This window comes from Vulpes lagopus, chromosome 24, assembly GCF_018345385.1.
Source record: "Vulpes lagopus strain Blue_001 chromosome 24, ASM1834538v1, whole genome shotgun sequence".
NCBI classification, from domain to species: domain Eukaryota; kingdom Metazoa; phylum Chordata; class Mammalia; order Carnivora; family Canidae; genus Vulpes; species Vulpes lagopus.
In genome coordinates, this window is record NC_054847.1 from 36,988,309 (window position 1) to 37,008,038 (window position 19,730).

The following is a 19,730-nucleotide window of genomic DNA, read 5'->3' on the forward strand; positions in this document are numbered from 1 at the left end:
ACGCACACGCACACGCACATGCACAACTCATGTTTTTCCTCTATGGATTTTGAATTGGGGAATTTTATCTAGAGACATTCATAACGGTGGGTACTCTGCTGTGTACTTCTGCTTACGAGTCATAGAATTCAAAAAGGGATCGTATTTATTTTTCCCCACTGGTTAGTGGAAACTTCTTACTAATTCTTATAAAAAGAAAGAACACGTTTTTTTTTCATTTTTTGCTCACTAATAATATGTTCCATCAATATTTCTTTAACACTAAATTATCTAGTCTCATTGCCTTCTTTTCCCTTAGTGTTTATAGGTAGAGCTTTGTGGCTATGCCGTTATGATCATAAAACAAAAAGGTGAAACAAGGAATTTTCAATCAACCCTGTACACTTAGTTATCAAACTGCTCTCTGCATACATTTGAAGTTCTTTTATCATACTCAGCCTCATTTTAGTCAATACAATACTTGAATTATGACTTTTCTGAATTCATTTAAAACTTGTTTATTCAGAGAGGGCTACTGTGTAGCAAAAGCGTTCATATCCATCCTATACCTGATGTTCCATAGTATAATAAGAGATTATATCATTAACAGAGAGAAATCAAAGAAATATATGTCATATATAGGGTGTCAAGAAGTTAAATTTTTCTCGTAAAGCACAAAGCAAGTTGATTCTATTTGTTGACTTCACACCATATTATTTGCAAAGAGGTACACTGACCTCACTGGGAATACAATCTGATTGGTGGGGGCAGGAGGGATGCTACTTATTTGTAACGTCTTTCACAAACAGAACATTCGTGATGAGAAGCTTGATTTGAATTTGAATGCCTTTTTCTTGCAGTAGCAAAGAAAGATTTTCCCAATGCAGGAGGAAAAATACACTGACCCATTCTCTCTATAATTGCCTTAGACAATAAGAGAAATGCTTACTGAAAATCTCCACTATTCTGGTTAGCTTGGCATTTAGAAATAACATTCTCTTGGTTAGTCCCCCTGTTTGAATGTTAAGGCAATCATATAACATATTTTATAGCCATCAAACCTATGTCAAGGGAGTGTCATCTATCCATTATTCAGTGGACATCATCTCTGACAGTCGATCTTGATGCCACCCAGCGGAGAGAGATCCCCATGGCCGTGCCCGGGTTCCCCTGCAATGAGAGTATGGTGCAAACTCAGAATGAAGTCATGAGCGAAAACCACATTGGGTATTACCTTTTGGTAATGATGTTCTTTACTACACGTCGACTTTCCAGGAGCCTCCAAAGCTAGCAAAGTTGAGGCTTTTGGGAGATTAACACTGGCAAATCTCTGCAAACGTTTAACAAGAAAACAGGAGATTTCCCTTTGTAAGATGTATTTTAAAGAGCTAAGAAATTTTTTTAAAGATTTTATTTTATTCATGAGAGACACACAAAGAGAGGCAGAGACACAGGCAGAGGGAGAAGCAGGCTCCCTACAGGAGCCCAATGTGGAACTCCATCCCGGATCCTGGGATCACACACTGAGCCAAGGCAGACGCTCAACCTCTGAGCCACCCAGGTGCTCAAGCTGAGAAAACTGTTATGGATAAAATGGATATGAGCCTATTTCAATGACAGATAATCATGTGTTTCTTACACTTCAAATTTATCTGGAAAGAGATTTACACACATGCATTTACATACACACACATGTGTATGTATAGAAGTATTTCAGTTCTCCCAGCTGATAGTCTTCTAACATAGTCCCGTGTCTTACCATAAAATATGAAATAAAATAGTGTTTTGTTGTTATTGTCCAAGTATCTGCATAGCTATACAGAGAAACTGGTATTTTTTCAACATGTGATTTACTATTTACCTAAAGTGTATGTTAAACATACCTTAATATATATTAAATAGAAAAAGTTTTATATATACATGTAAAAATATATAAAATTGTCTAGACAATTTAAAGCTAAAACTAATCTAAAGCTTTAAAACTTATATTTTAAATACATTTCAAAAAGATACCATGAGGGATCCCTGGGTGGCGCAGTGGTTTGGCGCCTGCCTTTGGCCCAGGGCGTGATCCTGGAGACCCGGGATCGAATCCCACGTCAGGCTCCCGGTGCATGGAGCCTGCTTCTCCCTCTGCCTGTGTCTCTGCCTCTCTCTCTCTCTCTCTGTGTGACTATCATAAATAAATAAAAATTTAAAAAAAAAAAAAAAAAAAAAAAAAAAAAAAGATACCATGAAACTGGTATGCTTACTTAAATATTTACTAGAATAAATAAAACAACTGGTAGTTTCTTCGCAAAGTTTGAATGTGAGCTTGAGTGAATCCTTTATCTTTTTAAAAGTTAGAACTTAAGATATATCTAACATAAACTTTGGCTTAATAGTGGAATATATATTTTAAGGACTGTATAATAGTTATACAATTAAAAATGAATTAAGGAAAGTTATAATCAGTTAAAGCATAGCATAAGCTATGACTTCAAGTCTCATGGTTGTTTTTAGATTATAAAAAAATTATTTGGTTTATAATTCACCAATAAACTCACTCTCTTTGATGACAGACCAGAACTTTCAAATGCATTTTGTTTATCGGGCATAATAATTGAGTATTTAGACATCAGGCACTGTGACCTGCTTCAGGACTAAAACTACAAGATCGTTTTGAATAATATCTAACATTGCCTGATTTAAAACAAAAGCTTACCAGGGCGCCTGGGTGGCTCAGTCAGTTAAGCATCTGCCATCAGCTCAGGTCATGATCTTGGGGTCCTGGGATTGAGGCCCACATCGGGCTCCTGCTCAGTGGAGGGTCTTCTTATTCCTCGGCCTCTGACTGACTCTCCTCCCTGCTTATGTGCTCGCTCTCTTTCTCTTTCCCTCTCTCTCTCTCAAATAAAATCATAAAAAAAAAATCTTACCTAGTACAGATATAGAGATTCATTAACCAGTGTTTGTACTATTAGATGTTTATACTTTTTTGACATCATACTCCTTCTAGTTTAAGAGCCCTACATGCCAGCTTTGATGTATACACATGATATGAATCCACAAGATCTGAATTCTGGCAATGTTGGCAAAATTAATTTGAAACCAAGTTCTTCTTTTAAAAACTCACAATTTATCTACCAACCTATTGCTCAATCTATCAATCTATCAGTTTATCTACTTCTACACTTTACCTACTTCTACCTACATGAAGGTATTTGCATGTGTATAAACTATACATACTTAAAGTGTGTAATTTGTTGAGTTTTTAAAAGAGCTTGATTGTGGTATAATTGACACACAATAAACTCCGTTATACAAATTTCTTCTTTAATTTCTCTCAGTAATATTTTATAATATTCAATATAGAAAGTCTTGAATTCTTTGTTAGATTTAGTTCATGTATATAGCATATATGCGTGTGTGTTAAATTTAGTCCCTATTTATGTGTGTGTGTGTGTGTGTGTGTATGTATGGACTATTTTAAATGGGATTGTTCAAGTTTTTTTTTTTTTCCAACTGTTTGCTGCTAGTGTAGAATAAAATGGTTTTTAAACAATAAAACCAATAAAACTTGTATCCTAGACCCGTTAGATCCACTTATTTGTTCTACTAGTAGAATGCTCTGAGAATTTCCATGTAAACAAGCATATTGTATGGAAATAAGAGCAGTTTTATAGTTATTTTCTGATCTCCTGCCTTTTATTTCTTTCTCTTGCCTTCTCTTGGGTAAGATCTCTAGTACAATGTTGAATAGAAGCAGTGGAGGCAGGCATTTTTGGCCTTGTTCCTGATCTTAGGGGAGACATGAAATAGGATGATAGCTACAGGTTCTTCACAGGTGTCTCTTATCAGATTGAGGAACTTTTCTACTTTTTCTAGCTTTCTGGGAGTTTTTGTAATGAATTTGTTGAATTTTTGTGAAATAGTTTTCTCTTTTTCCTCCTTTATTAGTATTTCTTAAAATGGTGAATTATGTTGATTTTTGAAAGACGGCTAGTCTTCAATTTCTCATATAGATCCTGTGTTGTCATGATGAATTATCATTTTCTTGTATTGTTGGATTTGATTTGTTGATATTTATTCAGGATTTTTTGTTCCTATATTCATTAGGTATATTTGTCTACTATATTCATGAAGTATATTTTGTCTACAATTTTCTTTTATGGAATTATTTTACCCTTTTTTTTTTAAAGTTAGACTGGCTTTATAAAATTTGATGAAGAGTTGGTTCTTCTGTCACTGAAAAAGTGTGTGTAAAACTTATATTTTTTATTCCTGTAATGTTTGATAGAATTCATTAATTCATTCAGATGGTTATCTGGACCTGAGATTTCCTTTTTAGGAAGTCTTTTGATAATTAATTTAACTTCTTTAACACATATACATCATTTTATATTCTGTATTTTTCTTGTATTGATTTTAGTAAGTTACAATTTTCATGGCATTTGTCTAGTTCATTTTGTCATATTTTGTAGCATAGAAATGTTCATTCATAATAGTCTCTTATTATCTGTGGTGATAACTGCTGTTTCATTACTGATATTGATCATCTATGTCCTCTCTCTTTATTGTGAATAGACTAGGTAGGGGTTTACCAATTTTGTTGATCTTTGAGGCTTTACCATTACTAATTTGTTCTCTATCTCTATTTTATTTTTTTTCATATCTACTATTTTCTTTCTTGTACTTATTATAGTCATACTTGTTCTCCATTTCTAATGTCTTAAGGTGGAATCTTAGGTTGGTCTTTGTAAGAGATGTAGATATCAAAAATTGGTTGTGATTGCTGCAAAAATATCAATTTTGCCTTATTTAAAAATACTTAGCTTTTTAAGGTAGATTTATTAAGTGTTTCTAAATAATATAAAAAATCATTTTTTATAAGAGTGGAAATATTTTACTTTACCGTTAGAAAGAAAGAAAGAAAGAGAAAGAAAGGAAATAAAGAGACAAAAGAAAGAAGAAAGAAAAGAAAGAAAGAAGAAAGAAAGAAAGGAAGAAAGAAAAGAAAGAAAGAAAGAAAGAAAGAAAGAAAGAAAGAAAGGAAGGAAGAAAGAAAGAAAGAAAGAAAGAAAGAAAGAAAGAAGAAGAAGAAGAAGAAGAAGAAGAAGGAAGGAAGGAAGGAAGGAAGGAAGGAAGGAAGGAAGGAAGGAAGGAAGGAAGGAAGGGAAGGAGTATTTCATTTGTGACTAAATTTGTTTAGAATCCAATGGTATCAAATGTAGGTTTAAGTTCTGTCTTTAACAATGGATTATTGGTCATCTGCACAGTAGGCTTTACATTCCCACATTGTGGGACTATTGAAGCCTCAGTTTTCTTATTGGTGAGGCAGGATAGTATTTTACCTTATAATTCTATGAGATTCCATTTAGATAACAAAACTAATACCATTTGAAATTTTTTAAAGAGTTAGAAACATTATGCACGCACAAATAAGGCATTGTTCTATTATCATTTGGTACATCAGTGATTTAGCAAATATAAATAATTCAGTTCCATGACCTTTGAGTTGTGTGTTTTTATAAACTGAAGTTTATATTGTTTTGGTTTGTCCTCGCTACCTAATAGTAGACTATATAAAATACAACTTAAAAAATAGTTAAGGATTCCAGGGTTTTAAACTCCAATAATTCACCAATTGCACAACATTATATAAAATGTATTTCTTTACTGAAACTAATATGAATCACAAATCAAAACAACACAGTGACTTTCAATTCAGTGTGAAAGACAAAAAATGTAAACTCCTGTTTTCAGCTAGAGAGCTGATTAAAAAATCCTGAGTGGGAGCGTTAGATTCATTCAGCATGAGCATTGCTTGCTCAGAGAGGAGTGAGAGGAAGAGAAAAGGTCATTTCATGAGATCATTACTTAGAATATATCAGGAAGAATAGATTTTATCTTTTATGATTTTTTTTTCCTGAGGTTAGTGTCTTCTAGGCATTTTCTAGCAATCTTTAAGGGCAGACTTAGGGTGATTCATTAATAATACATGTCTTTCTATTTGTAACTCTTTTCTCTCTTCTACTCCCTCAGGCCCATAGCAGATGCATTGTTTTAGACCCAGTGAATTTTCTAAGGATATTTGGAAGAATCTATTACAAAATATGAATACTATTATTTAACTAGAGCAGAAAAGCTCTCATTGGAATGAATATATATATATATATGCATATATATATAATTAAAAATCTCCAATCTCCCCTTTGTTCTCCTTTTTTAATAACTCTTTCATATTTTACCTTGGGTTTACAACCTGAGCTGTTATTCGTAAAATAAAATTGGTAAAAGAAAGGACTATGTGGTCATTTATTTTAGCAACATTAAATTCAAACATTCAATCGAAACTTTTTCTCCATCAAGGGTGCCTGAGGGTTGCAGTTGGTTAGGCATCTGACTCTTGGTTTCAGCTCAGGTGGTCATCTCAGGGTAGTGAGATCAAGCCCAGTGTTGGGCTCTGTGTTCAATGTGGATTCTGCTTGGGACTCTCTCTCCCTCTTCCTCTGCCCCTCTCCTCCCTGTGCTCTCTCTCTCTCAAATAAATAAATAAATAAATCCTTAACAATTTTTTTTTTCACCATCTTCTGTATTTTTCTAGAAAATGCTTTATTTGGGTCAGAACAATTTAGACTTTTCCTTATTTTCCACGTCATTTACTGTTTATAGACAACTACTTAGTGCATTTCTTCCAAGTACTTTACAAATATTAAACTATTTCTTCATCTTCTCCAATATGTCAGTGTCAGACATCATCCCAATTTTATAAATGAAGGAAGACAGCAAGAAAGCTAAAATCAGAAAAATCAAAGCTAATTCTTTAATGAAAAAAGTTAAATGTTACATTAACACAGTCAGATAAATATTGTCATAAATAACAAAGTTATTTATGACTCTTTACTATGGACAGAGGAGGGTAGGACCGAATCCCAGCTGATCAGGGCTTGCACTAGACATGTTACTACAAGGAAGTTTTGCTTCCTATATGTAAAAACAAGATGTTCTGGTGAAATTAAATCCCTTTAATTCAAAAATAGAATAATACAATCTAAGGACATATTCCTAAAATTTCTGAAACAAGTCATACTTCAGGTATGAGTCCCAGAGCTTAGCCATGGAGGTCCATTAATTGTTATCCTGTGAGCTAGGGTCAGAGCTGACATGGAGGGAAAAGAGAGAAAAGCAGGTATCTAGACATTTTGCTTTATTAAGATTTTATTTATTTTTTCATGAGACAGAGAGAGAGTGAGAGAGAGAGAGAGAGAGAGAGAGGGAGGCAGAGACACAGGCAGAGGGAGAAGCAGGCTTCATGCAAGGATCCCAATGTGGGACTTGATCTCAGGATTCCAGGATCACACCCTGGGCCAAAGGCAGGCACTAAACCACTTAGCCACTCAGGGATCCCCTATTTATCCTCTTCTATCAGTATCTGCCCCCATGTAATTTGAAGCTCTATTATTAGTTGCAAAACTTTGATGATTATTTTGTCCTCTTGATGGGTAACAACTTCATCATTTGTGAACTATTTCTTTTTATCAGCAGTAATGTCCTTTGATCTGAAATCAACCTTGTGTCTGATGTTCATATAACAACTCCAGCCTAAAATTTGTGTGTGTTGGCATGATATATATTTCTCCATTATTTTACTTTCAAACTATTTGTGTCTTTAAATTTAAAATGGGTTTTTTGTAGGCTGCATAGAGTCGGATATTTCATTTTTATCTAATATGACAATCTCTGACTTTTAGTTGAGGTGTTTGGGCCATTTATATTTAATGAGAATATTGATATGGTTTGGTTTATACTATCATTCTGCTGCTTTGTTTCCTTTGTTACTCAATTGACCCATCTGAACTTTGTGCCTTTTTTCTTTCTGCCTTTCTTTGAGATTAATTGAATATTTTTAATAATTTATACTACATCCTTTGTGGGCTCGTTAGCCATAACTCTTTTGCCTCCTTAGTGATTGCTTTAGAATTTATGTTGTGTATCTTTAATTTATTACCATTGACCTTACAAAAATATCATATCAGTTCAGAATACATTTTTATTTTTTCTTTAAACAATAAAATATACTTTAAGTTTAAAAATAGTTTAAAAGATGTATTTTATATCTTAACTACACAGTTACCATTTTAGTGTTGTTTATTCCCTTATGTTAATCCATATGTTCCGCTGGTATTATTTTTCTTTGTTCCTGAAGGACTTCCTTAATATTTCTAGTAATGGAACTGTGCTGGTGATAATCTTTTTAAATCTTTGTACATCTGGAAAGATTTCATTTTGTCTCTGTTTTTAAAATACATTTTCATTGGATTTGGAATTCTAAGTTAACGATTTTTTTCTATATGTTTAATAATGATATTCCTTCACCATCTCCTATACTGCCTTGCTTTTACCAAGACCACTGCAATCATTTTTATCTTTATACCTCTGTACACAATGTGTCTGTTTTCTCTGACTACTTTGAAGGTTTTTTTTTTTCTTTGCCACTAATTTTACACAATTTTATTCTTGTGTCTCTGCATAGTTTTCTTAATGTTTCTTCTGCTTGGTGCTTGCTGAGATTCTTGGATCTATGGTATGATTGGTTTTGTCAAATTTGGGGAAAATTTTGGTCATTATTTCTTCAAATAGTTTTCTTTTTCCCACACTTACTCCTCCAGTTAGAGACTCTAATAACACGTAGGTAATGGTGCTTTAGGTTGTACCACAGCTCACTGATTTTGTTTATTTTTTTTTTCCAGTCTTTCTTCTTCTTCTGTTTCACTTGGGATAGTTCCTATAACTATGTCCTTGCAGCCACTATTTTTTTTCTCCTGATGTGGCTGATCTGATCTTATTCCCCTGGAGTGTATTTTTGCATGTTACATATGGTAGTGTTCATCTCCAGATGTTGGTTGGGGTCTTTTCTGTATATTCCATACTAACCTGCTCAGTATTTCTTCTACCTTCTTGAACATATGGAATATAGTTACAGTAACTCTTTAAGTAGTCTCATCTAAAGATTCTTTTCTCTGTCATTTTTGGGTCTGTTTCTACTGATTAATTTTTTCTTCATTATGAAATTTATTTTCTTGCTACCTGCATATTTGGTTATTTTTATGTTCTTCTTACAAATTGTACTTATCTTTTGGGATACTGGAGACTTTTTTGTGTTTTTAAAAATATTGAGTTTTGTTCTAGGATGTAGTCTCTTGGAAAAACTTGAATCCTTTTGAACCTGCCTTTTAAGTTATTACATGGTACCAAAGTACTGGTACCATCTAATAGCATCAGTCTAGTTTGCTCTGATTCTGAGCTAATACCTTCTGAGTACTGTACCCAAATCCCATGAGGTCCATGTATGTTTGTCTATCTGACTTCTGGAGATCCACTTTTTCCTGGTCCTGAGTGAGCATCAAAGATTTTTTTCTTTTCTTCTGTTGGGTGTTTTTTGTTCTTTGTTTTTTGTTTTTTCTCCACCCCTGGGAAACTTTCTCATAAGCATGCACTGATAAGTACTATGATGAAGATTCAAGAGAGACACTCCTTAGACCTGAAAAATGCCTCTTCCATGCATTTCTCTCTTCTCATCCTTACAAATTCCAATTGCTTTGGCTATCTCAGACTTCTGGCTCCATGTCCTTAATTCAGGGAGACCACTGGGCTCCTTCTAGGCTTTTCCCTTCTCTTCAGAAGCTTAGAAACTTTCTCAAGGCAATAACCTAGGGAAATCAATGAACTTAATTTGTTTCTCTTTTCCCAGAGATCACTGACCTGATCTACCTGATGCCAAGTATCTGAAAACTGTTGTTTCACATATTTTTGTCTCTGTTTCTTTTGTTTTTGTTTTGTTTTGTTTTGCATTGATCCAGGTAGGAAGGTAAATTCAGTTTTTATTGACCTATTTTGATCAGAAGTGGAAGTCCTTCAATAAATAATTAAACAGGGCAGCCTGGGTGGCTCAGCAGTTTAGCGTGGCCTTCCGCCCAAGGTGTGATCCTGGAGACCCAGGATCGAGTCCCATGTCAGGCTCCCTGCATGGGTCCTGCTTCTCCCTCTGCCTCTGTCTCTGCCTCTCTCTGTCTCTGTGTCTCTCGTGAATAAATAATAAAATCTTTTTTAATAAATAAATAAACAAATAATTAAATAAAAAAATAAACAATCGTTTTATAATTTCAGAGTGCCAAAACTTTTAGCTTTTTAAGAATGCCAAATATGCCAAACTGCATCATATCTGTTTCCTGATTTCTGTCACTAATCTAATCAAGAATGAATCCTAACTGTCGTACTGTATTTTTGGAGAATAAATTTAACTTGAGTGCTCTTAGAAATGGGACTCTAAGCCTGTGGAGAAATGAACCTTTATAACTCCCAGAGTGCATTCTGAGTTCAGTGAATACAATGTAAATTATAATGTTAACCTCAGCATCACCCCCCCCCCATCAAAAAAATCCCCTCATGCATGGAGTATAGAATTTTGGAGTTTATGACATGCAAACATTTTAAATCAGAAAAATCAATGCACTATAGCAGCTTCAAGAATAGTTTACATACATGAATAAAAAATGAGTAAGCACCATGTAGAGAACATTTTATTATTTTGAAATGAAATACATTATAGGTATTAGTTAACAAAATTCTGTTTTGTATTTCTTGAAGCAGAGTATAAGAATTGTGGAAAACAATTTTTGACCCAAAAAAGCCAGATTACAAAAAAATCATTGAAAAGTCATATAATGGTAAAGAAAATAAAAAGGAAAGGGGTAGATTTACCCCTTCTATATCCCCAATTATGTTATTCAGAGCATTTATATACAGTGAAACAATAGTGAACATAACTCCAACTGTGTTTAAGACTGGAGGATCAGAATACATCATTAAAATTCATATATTGTATACTGTATAAGCTATTTCAGTAGGAAGTCAGCTCACCTGGTTGTTGTTATTATTTTATGATTTTGTTATTTATACAGGGAATTTCTCCTTGTTTTCAAATTAATATTAGTAATTTTATAATACAATGTTATTCTAACAGTTTCAATGAATGGGGTCTAAGATCAAGTTTCTATAGGAACATGTGAATGCCTATTGTTTATCACAGATTTGATTACCTGTGTCTTTTATCTTTGTTGTGTATTATTTCTCCCTGTCAATATTGTTCACCCAATATCTATATTCTAAATCCGTGAATGGAATATGACTCTAATGAGTCTACAGAACAATATATCTTCTTATTTTCTTAGCATTTCATAATCTCTTTGAAATTCACCTTGATAAGTTTCAATGCTTTTATTTTATATAGATGAATTCAATATAACATAATGCATATTATCTAAATTATAATTTCATTTTCAAATATTGACCATTTAGTATTTAGTACACATTAATCAAAACCCTAAATGGATGAATTTTTCATAGTGCAGACAGTTATTTAACTAGAAAAAATACATCCCTTTTGTGGTGGATAGTATGTTAAAAAACCAAATAGTTTATCATTTGTCATTATTGCATATAATTATTAATTAAGTGACTGTTAAGTATCAAGACACCATGTTGAGGATAGTGAAGAGTAAGGCATATTCTCTGAAATATACTAGGCTCCCAAAGTCTTATAGGATAAGCAGAACAGAATTTCTTTAAAAGAATAAATGAAGTCAAAAGTTTCTACAGGAACAGTCATTGCATTGGTAGGTCAGAAGCTTACTTAAGATATGAGGTTGTTAGAAGTGTTTTGGTAGAAATATTGGCTTGAGAATTTTGATTTAAAGGATGGATAGGATTCACTCTCATGGAAGAAGATATAATGTGATATGTACAAGGCTATAAAGTCAAGGGAAGCAAATGAGATGTAGGTCTAGTGAATTAATTTTAGCTAAGCTGGGCAGTTGTACCATACACACTGGTAGTTCTATTTAAATGCTCAGTTAAATATCCAGAATTCTAGGGTGGAACACTTGACATGCTTATAAAGACATCTGGAGTCTAATTTCTGCCACCCTTACTTATTTCGGAGAGTTCTCACCCAACACAGGATAAGTGACACCTGACTTATCCTGTCATCTTGACATTATATCCTGGCTTCCTCTCTATATCCAAGTAGCTAATGATGATATAAATCTTGTTATCTTTCCTAAGACTGTGCCTGAGCATTTAATTGTTTTGAGGGTGGCTGTAGGGGGAGAGCAGGATATGGGACAAATAGTTGAGATTTAGATAATTATGATTTATACAATTAATAATTTAAAGAAATCCTTATTTTAAAACTGGCAAATGCTTTCATTAGATACTGCATTTAAAAATGCGTATATTTTTCAAAATATTCTGCATGTTTGGGTATGAGTACATGTGTTTTAATGATCAGTATTCCATTGGACAAACATAGAGGACAAGACATATAGTAATCATGAGACTACTACAGATAAATCAACAAATTAAGGACAGTAATAGAATGGAATATTTTTTCTAGCAATATCTACCCTGAAGCATATTAATCAGTCAAGTAATCTGATAAATATCCAATATGTAATCTACTTTCATATTTTATTTAATAAACATGGTCATTCTGGAGGGCCATTGGTTATAAACAGCCCAAATTCCAGAAAAACATCTTAATCATACTTGAAAATATATGTTATCTTAAATTCTACTCACTCAGTAAGAATGGTTGTCCCCTCAACTAAGCATTTTACTATCTCCTTAGAATAAGAAAAAAAATGGCCATATATTTCAGAAATAACTGATTGTGTTACAAATCATTAAAATAAAGCATAGCAAGTTGGGTTGTATGCTCTATTGTATGTTAATTTATGTAAACACTAAGTAAAGCAGAACTACAACAAAGCTCTCCCCCCTTAAATATCTTATATAAACCACATTTTCATTAGGAGGGATTAAAAATTTATGCTGGTAGCCTAGAGTATTTCTGAGAAGTCATAATGTTATGAGCCAAGGAATCCTTTTCTCTAGAAGCATTTAAGTGAATGTCAACATAGCTTTTTCAACAATTAGCAGAGAAATGACATTTTAGAAGTTATTGATTATTCTTAGGTATGCCTCTTTACGAAGGATAATAATGATTTGATAGGGATCCCACCAAAAATATATCCACCTCCTAATCCCCAGAACCTGTAAATTAGAAACAGGACTTTTTCAACCTTCTTAGGAAAGGGAGTGTTTGCAGATGTAATTAAGTTAAGGATTTCTGGATAGGATTCTCCCAGAGTATTAGGAAGGCCTTAGTTCAAGGACATGTCCTTATAAGAGACAGAGGGGAGAGGCACCAAGAGAAGAGATCATGTGAAGACAGATCATGTGAAGCAGAGATTGGGACAATGTAGCCAGAAGGAATGCTGGCAGCTAGAAGTTGGAAGGCAAGGAAGGATTTTCCCTTCAAGCCTCCAGAGCATGTGGCCCTTTAGATAGACACCTTCTATAAATGTGTTCTGGACTTCTAGCCTTCAGAACTGTAAGAGAATAGATCTCTAAACTTGAGCCACCAAGTTTATATAAATTGTTACAGCAGCCCTAAGAAAGCAATAGAAAATATAATTCTATTTTCCTCCTTCTTTTTTTTTTTTCTTAACTTCTGAATCAGGTCCCATCTATTTTCTAAAGCAGCATGACCAATATTAAATAATAATAATAATAATGAAAAGTTAAGAAAGAATTCAACACAAAAAGCAATGTTATTGGCAAAAGAAAGCATTAGAGTAGCAGGCAATGACATGCAAGAGGATTCGTCACTTTGGCATTAGATGCGTAAGATGAATGATTCTCACTTTGTAGTCAGGGAATATTACCTCAGTTATCCAAAGGAATTGTGTTCTTCTTGCTCATCAGCCGCATTTCTTATGCTAATGTCTAGAAACAAATTGGAAACTGAATACCAGCCTCGCATTCATCCCCGTCTACCTTCTCTGTAATGTGGCAAGGCCTTTGTTTTTCAGGAAGAGACAAAAAAGACACTTGGATGGAATACAGTAACTAATGCACAAAGGGTTTTGTTGGTTTGGTTTTTTGGTTTGGTTTGTTTTTAATTTTTTTTCCTAGCTAAGAACAAAGCATATTTGCTGCAAAGAAATCAAATTATTTCTAGATAAATAAATAAAAGCAGAGCCAGGAATTATACCCACCAGAATAAAAGTAAACGATTTATCTTTATGGTAATCTAATTCACAAGTCTTACACAACAATTAGTCATTTCTGAGCAGAGATCAGAGAACACTATACAATTTTTGTACAGAAGTGTTTATTGGAGAGGTTATAGGATTGGGGCAGAAAGGTGATGATCTTATGCTTGAACTTAATCCTATCAATGTTCTTTACTATTATGTTATCTCACAATTCTGAGTAATAATTCAGTTCTTAATTGTTACTTTCTGTTTTTCTCAAGCATGGGCACATGGATTTTCAAATGCAATATATTTAAAGAATTTTTGATAACAAGTAGGTTGAGATTTCATCTACTGAAAATGCCCATTTTCTCTCTTGGTGCTTCACTTGCTCAATGGCGGTGGGAAGTATTTTTAAGTTCTAAAATGCCGGTGCATGCAGCACAGTGATCATTCTGTTGTTGGTCAAGTTACTTAGACATTGTGTCCTGATTCCCTCAATCTGTCAAATGAGCCAAGCCTTCATAAGAACAAGTGTTCAAGGAGGAGAAAACAGGCCTCACCAGAGTGGTAGAGGATGAAGTTGTTTTGAAACAAGTATCATGTGTCTTCAGGAACAAAATTTCGTTTAAGACTTTTTTTTCCTTTTTTCTGAATGGGCAATGATGGTAACATTTGAAAATTTTTTTATGCAAAGACTTTATTTTTATTTTCCATAAACTATATTTTATTAATAGACTTTGAGGAGAAAATAAGATTGAAACTGATACTAATAATGTTCAATAAAACAAACATGTTGTTTATGCTGCTATATATTAAACCCTTAGGAAACTCCCTTAATATGTACCTTACAAATACTAGAAGGCATGCACAGCACATAATAATGGCAAGGAATAGCATTTATTGAACATTTAGTATCTGCCCAGATCTTTATATTTTATTGTGCTGCTTCACTGGGTCCTCACAGTAATCCCAGGAGAAGAGTGCTCTGACTGGTGCCATCTTACAGATGGGTTAACACCAATTACATAAAGTTCAACTGATGCAAAGAAGGCTTAAGTGATTTACACCAAATCTCTTAGCACAGAAGTGACAGAACTAGGACTCAAACTACTTGACTCAAAGAATTTCTTAACCACTCTACTATATCACATCAGGTTAAGAATCTTCCATAAGTTATCTTGTGAAAGTCAAGTACAGCTTTGAAAAATATCTAGCAAATGGAGACAATCCAACTGAAGTTCTAGAGTAGTGTGAAGAGACTATGTATAATTTGTATTCTATTCAAAATATATGTCAAATTGAATAATGATAGCTTATCCAGTATATTGTAAGTAGAACAATTTGTTTTCTCTACAAATAAGTTGCCTCTTAGGGAATTATGGGCCTCCAGTCCTTCGCTTGGTTCTCTGAGAGTCAATGAACGGACTAGAATTGATTATTATCAGTGAGATACATTTAAAGGTGCAAAAATCATAATAAATTGTTCAAGATCATTAACATTATAATAACAGCAAAATAAAATTACTTGGATAAGTCTAGTCAGCTAATTAGATAGAGTTATTGAAGCATTAATGTGTTTAGAATTTAATGCTGTAAATCAGCAATTCTATCAACATATATCAAGTGCCAAAGAGAGAAGCAATATTGCCTATTATGGCTGAAGAGAAGGAACACTAAACTTGGAATCAAAGACTTAATTTAAAATCTGGCCCTTTTTTCATTATCTGGAAGAACATTGACAAATAATAGAGTTTTTCTAAGCCTCAATTTCCACCTGCCAAATAAAAACAAATGCAGGTTTCTTGAGGTTATTTGAAGATTAAAGAAGTAAAGTATATAAAACCACTTCACATATATTTTTACAAAGTCTTTTTTTCTTCTTTTTATTCCTTCATATTTAAAGAAAAACCATCCCCTTTTCTCATGAAAGCAGAGCTACAAGTTTGGAAAATGTAGTCTTTATTGTGCTTAAATATTGTCCCAGCACATGTTCATGGATTTTCTGATTGGAGAGAAAGTGGAGAATGGACAGAAGGAGAACACTATATTAGTCAGAGTTTTTTAGAGAAATGCAATCAATAGGAGATATATATTATATATAATGCAGGCACACACACACCCCTACACACATGCATACACACACGCAAGCTGGAGACCCAGGAGGGTTGGCAGGCTAGTGATAGAATTCGGTCCAAATTCAAAGGCCTGAGAATTAGGTAGCTAATGCTATAAATCCTAGTCCAATGGTAGGAAAAGATGAGCTGAAATGTCACATCTCAACCAGTGTGGCAGGAAAAAGGAGGATTAATTCCTCTTTCATCTACCTTTTGTTCTATTAGAACTTCAATGGACTGGATGATGGCCACACACATTGCAGAGAGTAATATGCTTTACTCAGTCCAACAATTCAAGTGTTATTATCACTGAAACACACACACACAGAAATGATGTTTAATCTGAGCACCTTGTGGCCAGTCAAGTTGACCCATAATATTAACCATCGCAAGCAGTAAGGGTTTTCCCTACTATATGTACCATATTACAAAATACAGAGTAACTTGGAAAATTCAAAAATCCCAACTTTTATGAAACATTTCCACATAAGTAAAGTAAAAATACTTTTGAGGGGAAGTATTTTTGTATTTGCTCAAATTGTCTTTTACTCTCTTTCAAATATGTGCAAATAATGTAATGAGTATCTGTTTTTCCAGATATTGCATTTATCGACTTGTTTACCCACATACATTGTTTCATAACTTTAAAATTTGTAAATGTTAGACATAGTCTTTGAACACTAATGCAGTTCTACGAATAGGAGTACACACACACACACACACACCCCACACACACCCACGCATGCATCCTCACCGTGATGTTTCTCACACTGTTGGAAATTTTGTCCTATGCTGGATAGATATTCAGCAAACTCTCTCTGAAATCTGCCTTCAAGGATAAAGGGAAAGCAGCAAACTTTTCATTTCCTGAGTGAGCATTAATACTTAAAACCATGGATGAGAGCCCAGTTAGTCCATTACCAGATTTAATGGTTTTTGAAGGGATCAGTTCAGAAATCATTATAGTTGATGGGTAAAGGATGAGACCAGGAATATACGAGTGTTCTAGTATTGAGCATTTGTTAAAACAACCATTAATCAGGTGTTAACCTTACTATTTATAATCATAAGCAAAAATGCAGCACATTAGAAACGAGCCTACTTGTTAGAATTATTCATTTGAAAATCAGTCAACCACAGACGTTTCTGACATCAAAAAGGCTGAGAGAACACTGGGTGATTGCTTAGGAAATTTATGAGACCAACATGAGTATCTTTCACATTCCACAAAAGAAATACAACAAATCCTTTGCTGACAAAGCTGTAGTCATTACAGATTTTATATTTCAGTTTACGGAGGAAGAGCTTCTCTCAAGCAGATGGCTTGTTTTATCACAGGGACTTTTTTTTTTTTTACAGGAGAATTGCTTTGGAGAAAAACTTTAAAGAGATTTGGGTTGAATCCTGACTCTACCAGATATAAGCTGTTTGACCTTGGCAAAGATATTTAATCTTTTTGAGCATCAGTTTTTTTACTTTCAAATTTCTTCATTTAGCGGTTAATTTTTCATTCAACAAATAGTTTTTAAGTGCTTACTATATGCCAGAAACTTTGGTAGGCACTAATGTTACAAAAATAGAGAAATAAAGTAGAAAAAATAAAGTAAATAAAAATAGAGAAAAATGGCCCCTGCCTGCAAGGTGAGTAAAAGATGAATGCTCACCTTTTATTGGGGTGGCGTGAATTAAAGGAAGGAGCGTGTATAAGTAATTATCATTTTATTTCTGAATCATCCTGGTAATTTATTTCTGAGTCATCCTGGTAATCATCTCATTCTCTTTTGGAAAGAACTTTCCATGGGTTTCCTCTTCTAATTTTACCCAAAGACAGCAACTTTATTGATAGACCCATCTTCCTGCTTTTAGCAAGACACTTTGTCACTTGGCCAAGGGCAAGTTTTATGTGTGACCTTCTTTACAAGTGTGGATGGCTACAGGACTAAGTTCTGGCCAGAGCAGAAAAGTAAAGGTGACAGTGCTGTGTTCTGGCTTTGTCCCTTCACAGAATGCACGAGCACATGTGAGTACTAAGACCCCTTTCTTTTTCTGGCTAGCTGGGTGATGACCAGGAGTTAGAGATGAACATCACGGAGGGTGGCACGGCCACATGACCAGCACTGCTCTGCTCACTTCTAAACTGTTATTTCTGCTTTACTTAAGATCCTGTATTTTGGCCTTTCTTAATTATAACAGCTTGGTCTGTATCTTAACACAATATATTTATGACAAATACAGTTTGTACTGTATTCATCATCATGAATCCTAGAAAGGACAACAATGATGAATGTTAACATTCATCACTAAAATTTGTTTTGAAAAATATTTCTTGATTCATCTTTGGAATTACTAGTGTGCTATTAAATATGTCTCTCTAATTATACTTCCCTACTTTATTATTTTATCTTTGAGTCAAATTATCTTCTAATAATTACAGTGCAGGAAAAATTGCTTACACTCACAAAGGAAAAGTATCTTAGTCTTTGTTGATAACCATCCTATTTCAAGTAATGCCCAATAAAGTAAAATTCATGAACAACAAAATAACTAGAGCATTCTCTTGAAATCTGAACCCTTTATTATGTTTTTATAATATTAAAAAATTTATGTAGTCTTCAAAACACTCAGGTAGTTTTGGTATTTGACAGTGTATAAATGATATTTAGACAAGTCCTACATGTATTTCTGTATTAATTTTCTAGATTTGATCTTTGCCTTTTCCACAATGCATTTAAAATTCTAAATGTAATGGGCTGAAATAAATATAACATAAAAATGAAAATATTCCTTTCAGCAGTGTAGCATGAATAGGAGCACACATAGAGCACATTATGATGTTTAGCCAACAGAATAAAATTTAGAGAAACAAGTGAGAGCTTCCCTATCTGAGTAGATTCCTTAAGATTTTTAACACTTTCTCATTGATTTTGTTGTTGACCATGTCTTTTAGAAATCTCTGTTGGGAAAGGCGTTCAGAAATTAGAGCACATTCTTTTGAATTTCTTCATTGACAGAATTTTTTTATTAGTAGATTTGATTTAACATCAACTAACAATGATTCAAGGTGAAATCTTATAAATAAGATGAGCAACAAATTATAAACCAATGTTTCAGATGAACAAAAAAATCTAAGAATGGTGAGATTACCCTTGTACTTTCAGCTTGTTTTGTTTCATCTGCAAATGATGTATTCAAATGGCCAGTAGCAAACACCAGAGACATCTCTTGCCTTATAAATCACCCCAGTGTTAAGCCACCTGGTCTGAGAGATAATCCCAAATTTTCAAAATCCTTGATTTTCAAAGGAAATGGGGCTGAGGAGTGTCAGAGGGAGAGAAGGTGACCAGTCCTGGAAGCATGATCATGTTTCCTTTTGCAATCTACAGCATCAGATGAGTATCCATCCGCATTGTTTTTACATAGGCATAGAAGTGGTGAAATAATGCTTTTGCTCCCAGCTGCACCAGAGTGATGATTCTTGCAGACCTCTAAGAGAGAGAATAGGCATCAAAGAGAAAGTTGGGACCCCCAAAAAAGTGAACAAAGTTTTAATTAA

At 33.8% G+C, this 19,730-nt stretch overlaps 1 protein-coding gene across 2 annotated transcripts in view; it reads left to right on the forward strand.

The window, feature by feature from the left end:
* Positions 1-19,730, forward strand: part of DCC (DCC netrin 1 receptor) — a 1,085,392-nt gene that overhangs the window by 927,373 nt on the left and 138,289 nt on the right. The window lies entirely within an intron of this gene.